Source organism: Brienomyrus brachyistius, chromosome 19, assembly GCF_023856365.1.
Source record: "Brienomyrus brachyistius isolate T26 chromosome 19, BBRACH_0.4, whole genome shotgun sequence".
In the NCBI taxonomy this organism is placed as follows: Eukaryota; Metazoa; Chordata; class Actinopteri; order Osteoglossiformes; family Mormyridae; genus Brienomyrus; species Brienomyrus brachyistius.
The window spans coordinates 8,020,309-8,029,824 of record NC_064551.1 but is presented as its reverse complement, the minus strand read 5'-3'; the positions used below and the strand labels follow the sequence as shown (position 1 = coordinate 8,029,824).

Here is a 9,516-nt window from a genome sequence, read left to right as displayed (position 1 = left end):
CCTTCGCCTCAGACTGCATCCTTCCCTCATCAACGGACTCGGTGGAGTCTAACTCCAACAGTATCTGTATCACCTAGCAAATTAACTTGTACCAACAAAAAAGGAAACTTTTATTTTGGAGGCAAGGAAGGGTGGCAGTGTCTGGCACGCATGTGTGAAAACCGGGAAGAAGGCACTGGGAAGATGGCGACTCAGTTGAAAATAGAAGCTTTATTTGCTTAACTTAAAAGGTGTGTATGTTTTTATATTAACACTCCTAACTGAACTGTTTGGGAGCAATTATTTAAGTAGTCCATCATCCATCTGCAGATGTTAAACTTTAAATATTGTAACTATTTTTACAAAATCTAATAAGCAAAGAAAGCATAATATACAGTAGGTTTCTCTTGTCCAGTGCATTTCTTCATTGTTAATAAACAGTGCATATTGAATTGATAAAGGATTCAGTCTATTACAGAAGTAACGCAATGTACACCTATTTAGTATCCTATACTCTTCATATGTAAAGTATAAATGATGAATATTGGTTACTTGTCAGCTATGTTGATTTTTAAGACCAGCACATAAGATTAAAAATGTTCCTCCTTAAACAAACCTAGAGAAGGTCTTCACTTCCTTCATGTTAATTTTGCGTCCATAAATGATATGTTGACTGATTTCCTTCTGTGCACAATCGATGATGGTTCCAGCCATCCATCCATTCCATTCCAGCTTCTGGACATGAGGAAGAAAGCTCCAGTGCAGTGCATACATGTAGATCTCTTCCTCTGAATTGAGCTGGTCTGTCCTGTCCAGGTTGCAGAACATTGTATAGAAAAGGTCCAGCACTCCTCCAAAGACATCTCCACAGTCTCTTTATTCTAAATAAGTAGAGGAAAACAAGAAAAATATAGACAAGTTGTTGCTGAGGTTGTGTGGTTATCAATGAAAGATAGACAGAAAAGGATAAAACCTGCCACCAAATTAGATTTCCTACAACATTTCATGTTCGTAGCTTTTAATACCAGTGAGAGACCACACTAAATACAGAATGAATCTGTATATATTGCTTGTAAAACATTTTTGGTCAAGCTATAGTTTCAGTCGGTTCATATCTAAAAGTAATGAAGATATTATAAATTTTTTTTCAAAGTTGTATTGCCTCTGGCTGTGCGTGCTGCTGCCAGTAAGATGGGAATTCCTGTTCAGGCCTCTGGTCGACACCATGAAGCGTGCAACTTCAATATTTTCTTTGCCCAAGTCAGACCTTTCTCATGAGGGCTCCTCGTAGATGCTGCTTCATGATCATCACCGTTTAGGCTTCGTTATTCCTTGCAGCATTAAGGTAAACAATAAGATGACTAAAGCCATAGATTCCTCCATAGACAACAATTTGCCATCTGTAATATGCAAAATTATAACCAAACTGCATCTGCTTATGTAGAGGTCTTAAGCTTCTCCAGTTTAAACAATAGTATGCAAGCATGTGTTACATGTAGGACTGGGCGATATGGGAAAAATCTCTCGATATTTTTTTATCAGCCAATATTGATATATATCACGATATGATTCAAATCACTGTCAAACCACCTTTTTATTGTATGTTTATATTTGTAGCATCACCATTTAAACTGTTAAAAAATATATAATTTTTTATATGGACACAAGCATTGTGCTAATTTAGTTTAAGTTCTTTCTTTGTATTATTTGTTTTTAAACTATTTACCTTTTCTAAATGACCTGATTTGAGTATCCTTTTTTATTTCTTAAATCCATTTTTTAGTAATTTTTTAGTTTAATATCATATCTATCTATCTATCTATCTATCTATCTATCTATCTATCTATCTATCTATCTATCTATCTATCTAGTATATATATATACATTTTCTATATATACACACACACTCACATATATGTACACTGTGCATGTGTGTGTGTGTGTGTGTATATATATATATATATATATATATATATATATATATATATATCCATCCATCCATTTTCCAAACTGCTTATCCTACTGGGTCACGGGGGGTCCGGAGCCTATCCTGGAAGCAATGGGCACGAGGCAGGGATCAACCCAGGATGGGGGCCAGCCCGTCGCAGGGCACACTCACACACCATTCACTCACACATGCACTCCTACGGGCAATTTAGCAACTCCAGTTAGCTCACATATGTCCCAGGTTTCGCTGGCTTTGAACGCAGTAATTCACTGTAACAGAAAACGCAGATCCGACTGTACCATAAAGTCTTCTACGACAGTCCTTCACGACATGAGACCTATCAAGCAGCAACATGTCGTCTTTCCGAGTGCGCATGGGTACGCATTCTTGGAACAGAATGACTTAAGACAGATCGTGCAGCACTGTCAGTACCCTTTGCGTGCTGGCTGCACAATCTGTCTTAAGTCATCTTGCTCTCGCGAGGTTTTTGTACCATGTGACATGGTGACATGTGGTGACATTTTGCAGTGCTAGACAAAAAAATCTAACCATGATGCATTGCATCAGGACCAGAATGCATTGCTTTAAGAAAGGGTTGTAAGTGGCTGCATGAAGTTGAACGCACCCTATTTTTTTCTTGTTGCCAATAGCAACCTATGACCACACCTAAGATTGGTGACAGAGAACATTTGGAATCAAAACCGGGGGCATTTCAGATTTCAGCACAGATGGTTTGATTGTTACACTCTGGCAATAGCATCAAGATAAGTGTTATTAGCCCAATAAATCATGAAAACGAGGTTTAACATTTTCTACATGAAGGGCAGGGAGATTATCAGTCAATGTGTATGATTTAGTGTTGTTTTGTGCTATAGTATAGGCTGAAACCTGTGATTATCATCAAAAACAAAATGCGGTAATCGTAAGTATTAACAGGAATGTTAAATCTGCATTTGCATGATTTCAGAAACTACTGAGAGGTATGAAGAGAAAGGATGACATCACTAGTTTCTTACACACAAAGAGGAGGGATCAGGGAGGAAAAGCAGACGTAGTTGCGGATGGCGAAAGAGGAGAAGGAGCAAGAAGAAGAAGATCAAGCTGAGCCAGGGCAAGAAGATGAAACAGGTAAGCAGCAGAGGAAGTATGAATAGACATACACTCCAAAGCTGAGGTGCTAGGGAGGAGAGACTGCCTGAGTTCCCTGGATTTGATGTATTTTAACCATATATGGTACATGCAGTATTAGAGAATGTAACACCTGCAAATGTATAAAGAAACGGCTTTGATTTTGCCACCCCAACTGATTTCCATGCCACCCTCATGCCACCCTAAGAAAATTTCTCTTGATCCGCCCTTGTCGGTGAACAAGGGAATGTTACCTGGCTAACTAGCCCCAGGTAGCTTACATGCCCTCCCTTAGGCTGCTTTCCTCACACTGTTCAGTGAGTAAAAGTACTTTCAGCATGAGGAAGAGCAGACTCATAACTTTAACCCTGCAGCTAAGATAATTGCATATTACAGCTTAAATGTAGCTTGAATGTTTCCTGGTCAACATTAGACAGAGGAATACAAGCCAGCTAACCCCTAGTCAGTGCCCCCCCCCCCCCCAGCAGAGACACCGGGTTGGTCTCATAAGCTCTTGATCTGAGCTTCTCCGAAGGGAGGTTGAGGCACACTGTTGAGGCTCTTCAGGTGGTTGGCCGCCCTGAAGATGGGCCCCAGTCAGCAGGAGATCAGGAAGAGGAATCCTTGAGATCCTGGGGTCCCCCACACATTATCAAGCAGCACGAAATGGCACTGAATAATAAACGCATATGTCTGACACACTTGTCCTTTTTTAATTACAAATACTATATTGGGAAAAGAAAAATAACCTCTTCCTTTTGAATGCAGATTGAAATATTGTTATTTACATCTAAAATGGAGTAATGGAAGCCCCTAATCTTGAGGTTTTAAGTAACTACTTCCATTAATATTACCTTCAGCAGACCAATTAGAACCAACTTCTATATTGGATTTATCCGTGTGTATGGAGCCACCATTTTCAGAGTTACTGTGCGTTATGTCTGTTGTACAGCCCTGATGTGGTAGCTGCTGAAATCATTCACTGGGGCTAAGCAGAAACAGCAGTGTACTCCAACACCTTAACCTCCAGAAAGAGCCATGCAGCTCAAAGCCACGCAGAGAAAGCGTTGCATCAAAGGAAGATCAAAATGCCTGATCGTCATGAGAATTTCTCCACAGGGATCAATAAAGTGTTATTATTATATTTCAGGCTTACCTGGATTAAAGGGCATGTTGTTAGTGTATAGTGCTTAGAATGTTTAATTACTCTTATTTTCTTAACTTACATAATAGATGAGCCATCATATCCTTAATGTGTATTGATATATGCAAAGGGAGGAGAAGGGAACAGACCCAAGATGCAGAGTAAGAGCTAATGTTGAGTAAAATAGCATTAGAGAAATAAAATTTACAATAAATTCATGGTTTTTGTCCATGGTTAACCAAAATCTTTTGGTTATATATGACCCAATCCACCAGATTAAATTATACCACAAGTAAGTGTTACGCGTAGTTAGGAAATTATCTGCTGCTAGAACTAAAAGTTAGTCTTCATGTACAAACGTCTATGAACTGTGGTTTTCGTAGGTATTACATGCTTATACCCAGATACACTATATGGATAAATGCTTTGGGACACAGGAGCCAGGCCATGTCCAACATTAATGCCTGACCTCACAAATGCTCTTCTGGATGAATGGGAAAAAAATCCCACAGACACCCTCCAAAATCTTGTGGTCAGCCTTTCAGGAACATTGGCAGCTGTTATAGCTGCAAGGGGGGACCAACTCCACATTGATGCCTAAGGATTTCATAGAATTTCCTGTAGGTATTGTGGCCAGATGTCCCAGTACTTTTGTCCATAGAGTGTAGCTGGAAGACTCAGGTTAGGCTCAGCTGATGTGCTGCAGTGTCGGCTTAGTTTGCAGTGGCTTACAGGAGTTGTGCCAAGTGCGGCTTATGCACGGCAATCAGGGTGTTGGCAAAAAGTAAGAGGAACGATTCATTTATGCTACCATTGGCCCAGTTACGCTCAGGCCTATGGTTGCATATCATAAGGCAACCGGTAAGGGTCCATGAACTAAGTTTTCCCGTTTTACAACAACTCTGTACATAAATAAGGAGCCTACCGTCCATTTTTGTGTCAATAACATATTTATTCACATTATGATTTTTTATGATGAGGTGTTAAATAAGCTGGCTCCAATTTAGAATAGCGTTCTGTTTTTCAAATATTATGTATAAAATAATAAATTATGTCAATTTTATTAACATATTAAGATGTTTTGTTATCATATTTATGATATTTACACTGTAAAAATATCCATGCTCTTACAAGACAAAGTACTGTATTTTGATTATACTAAGTATGGCGTCAAATTAGTGCCAAAAGTCGTGCGCATAAAAACCAGCCGCGCATGCGCTCGCGAGCAGAAAATCCATGCTCTCTACGCGCTCGCGATTGCACAGCACTCGCTCGCTCGCTCGCTCGGCGTTAAATTAGTGCCAAAAGTCGAACCACGCGCGTGTGTGCGCTCGCGTGCTGAAAACTCATCCCCTCTACGCGCGCGTTCGCTGGACCCTATCTACGCGCTCGTGTCTGCTCAGCGCTCGCTCGCTAGACAGGAAGAATTTTGACACTTTGGAGGCGGGAACAGTGGCTAATGGCTCCGCTTATTTGATTGTTTTTTTTTTTAAATATTGACTACTATTTGCTATTTGCTTTGGTAGAAGATAAAGATAATTGACCAATGGATGTGGGATTCACACTGTCATGATGTCGGAGCAAGTAAGTCTTACACTTCACATGTTCACATGTTTTAGAGATTCTGTTTTCATATTCCACGTTAAGGATTGGAATCGCGTGTGTCTTAATTAAAGCAGAGCTTGAAATTCAATGCGGTATAGCTGGTATCTCGTGCAATATTATTTATTCACAGTCTGCTATCATAATTTGGGAATTTCCCGCTTCGTCTTACCGTATATAAAAGAATAGGCCAATGTACGGTAAATTGCATTGTGAATAACATTTCTTAATACAACATCACAAAGCCAATTTAATAAATTTAAATCCTGGGAAGAGCGCTCCTCAGATATTAGTTCTCGGGTTAGTGTTAACAGACTATAGGCGAAACCACCTTAAGTGCTATCTGTTAATGTTTATTAAATTAGCATTAGAATGGAGAGGTTTTTAATATCTTTTGTCCTTGTAGCTGCTAAATACACTCATTATTAGGCCACTTAAAAAAATTGGTTCTCGTCCTTTTTTTTGGAGAGGGTGGGTCGGGCGGGAGGGATTATTTATTTATTTATTTATTTTTACAAATTTTAATTGTTTGAACTTTCAAATATGTAAGAAAATACATATTTGAAAATACATACAGAAGAGAGCAGACCTACTTAGTACGCCTCCTCAGTTCTTCCAGTTTGTTGCGTTTCAAATATATTAAATGTAAGAAAACACAAGAATGTAAATGTATCTCATAAATGCCTTCCCAACTATGGATTTGGATACTTTATGCTGATGTTTCATGTGAATATAAAAATGATACTATTTGAAACCAATATTCTGTTTGTCATTCCCATTCTAAATGAACAACCAAGATTTTAAAATATATATCTAGAAAGTGTATTAAAACATCTTAAAACACGAGGAATTTACAAAATACAGGAACCTGAATGGTTGAACAAGGAAATGCAACTCTACAAACAAGTACTTAAGAACATGTACCACATAACTTCCCCAGATTTAAATCTTTGCACCAGCCCATCTCAGGTAGAGTCAAATTTAGGTTCATTAAACCATTCCAAGACTAGGATTACACAATGTGGATCAATCGTTGATGTGGAATGCGCGGGAAATTCAAATTTCGTCATTCTGGGGCATTTTCCATGTGATTTTTACGAAGAAAAAAAGAATTAATTCGGGTCGGAGGCATTTCAGTGGGTCGGGCGGGGACGAGAACCAATTTTTTTTTTTAAGTGGCCTTAAAGCCATAAAGTTGTCTGCCTGCTACATTGGAATCTCCACTGAGTGTTTTTGGTGGATTTTATTTAACTTTATATAAAATGTATCATCATACATGAACAAGCACCTCACAAAACAAAAACATTTCATTTTCATAATTAAAACTTTTCAATGGTAGGCCTAGTGTGTTGATCAGAGACAAGATCTTGACACCTCATTAACTATAATTTGTTCTGTGAACAGCTCAGATACCACCTTCTCGAAAGTCTTCTGCATAAAATAGAAATGGGATTCAGCGCGACTCCACTAAATTTGGATTACCTGGAGTTCCTTTGTCATCAGGAGCTGTATCTTCTGCAGGCCCTGTCTAATCACATTGAAGTACCTCCTGCTATCACCCTGGCTTTGCAAGAGCTCTTTGACCTTGTGAGGGCACATCTGGAACGTCCAGCCCCATGTGTCACACAAGAAGTCACTGCCACCAAAGGACGACCCAAGATTTTGATTGAAGAACAACGTTTGAAAGAAATGCTCCATACACAACTTGCTGTGCCTTGCATAGCCACACTGATGGGTGTTTCAAGAAGAACAATCTTAAGAGGAATGAAAGAGTATGAGCTCTGTGTTAGGGACACATATAATTCCATCCGTGGTGAGGAACTTGACAATTTGGTTTCTTCTGTCAAGAATGATCTACCAAATGCAGGCTACAAGATGGTCAGAGGGAGGCTGCAGTCAATGGGCTACAGGGTTCGGTGGAGAAGAGTTGCAGCCTCCATGCATAGGGTTGATTCCATGGGCATCATATCAAGGTTGTCAAGTCTTGGCTGTGTTGTACGCAGAATGTACTCTGTACCAGGGCCCTTGTCTCTGGTACAACGTGGACACAAACCACAAGTTGATCCGGTTTGTATTAACAGCAAATTCATTTGAAGTTTGTTCATCTACAGCCCTGGGTGGATTGGTGTGAGGTGGTGGTGGGGCTTTGGAGAAGATTTCCTGCCGATCAACACTGGCAGCTTATATCTATGTGTCATGGAGGTCTCGGGACTCACAGATATTCAGAGACATGTGGATAGTTTACCAGTGTTTTTCAGCAGGAAATAGTTATTACTACAAATTGTCACCCCCCCCCCACAGAAACTGGATCTGGCTATAGTGGGAAAATCTTTGTTTTTTTATTATTTGTGAGAACTTGACAGCCATTAAATTGCTTTCAGCAAAGTAAACAAAACTTGGAAAAAATATATGCTCATTCACCAGCAGTTTCTAATCTGGGGTCTAAAGTGGTCAGGCTTGCAAGTGTATTTGGTTATTTGTCTATCCTAGCCTGTTGCAGTGTATATTTCCTGTATATTTTGCATATAAAAATGTTGTATGTTATGTCAGTGCTTAATATTATCATGTAGTCTTCATGAACTTTGTTTTAACCCGACTTAATGGCTTTCTTCATCTTGGCCAGGGACTGCATTTGAAAAGTAGCCACTTGACTAAAACTGGCACGTTTTCAGAAATGCCAGCAACAATACTGATAATGAACACCCCTCTAACTGACTCTCAGTTGGTTTAGAAAAAAGACTTTTAAGAGAAAAGAAAGCCTTCCTTTGGTTTTGCATTTTTCTCTTTTTTGTTAGCTGTGCACATCATATCAGAAGAATACATCACAATTAAATTAGTTAAGAAATAACAGATTACGTATATACAATATTAAGGCGATAACAACAACCCTCACTGTCTCTTGGTGCTGGTTCAGACAGGGCATTCTGCAGCAGGGACACCACCCGTAAATCTCCCTATCACAACAGCCCACACAACAGAATAACATTAGCGTTTGATTCAGTAGGGCTAGTCCGGGTCTGGAAAGCAGTTGGGCCAGATTTTCAAACCAAGAAATTTAGCTGGGCCAGACATTTTCAGCGGCCCAGTAAGCAGCAGGTAATGGCATTTTAAACAAACACAAATCAAGGTACATTATTTTAAAAAGATACAACTGAACAGAATCTGAGAGCAATATTTTTTTTCCACTTCTGCAATAAGAAAAATATTTTGGTCGTATCTGACCTAGACACATCTCAAAGTGCATAAAAAGAAAAATTGGGGAAAAAAAGGGAAAAACTGGCTATAATCATCATCCGCTTATACTGTAGTGATCCATTTCACCCACACAGGCATGATCACCATAAGCGGTTTCCACATTATTGTCGAGGTGACTATTCACTTTACCTCTGCTTTCTCCGACATCTTCCTGATTCTGCCGCCAACAAGGGGCTCATAGGGTGGAGACTGAGGGTGTTAAACAGACCAATCTTACTTTTGTCCCTGAATGCAACAAATAATGTTGTATTTATCTGTCAAAAGTCCAGCACCAAGAAAAGCAACAGAGCGATGATAGAAACTGCAATAATAATGGAAGTGCGCCGCCCTACAGGGAAGGAGGAGTGATGGGAGTCCAGGTGGTGGCTAAGCGTGCGTGGGGAGAGGCGTCGTACTGTGAGGCTTTATGAACTTCCGATGGGGCAGTGCTGTCATACAGGGGGGAGCCTTAGAGGGGCAC

At 39.7% G+C, this 9,516-nt stretch overlaps 1 long non-coding RNA gene across 1 annotated transcript; it reads left to right on the top strand.

Annotated features, from left to right (window-relative positions):
• Nucleotides 1–2,910: 2,910 nt before the first annotated feature.
• On the top strand, nucleotides 2,911–9,409 carry LOC125715022 (uncharacterized). The gene is made up of 3 exons (XR_007383917.1): nucleotides 2,911–3,055; nucleotides 5,726–5,783; nucleotides 7,206–9,409. It is a non-coding gene; the product is annotated as an uncharacterized LOC125715022 (long non-coding RNA).
• The last annotated feature ends 107 nt before the right edge of the window (nucleotides 9,410–9,516 follow it).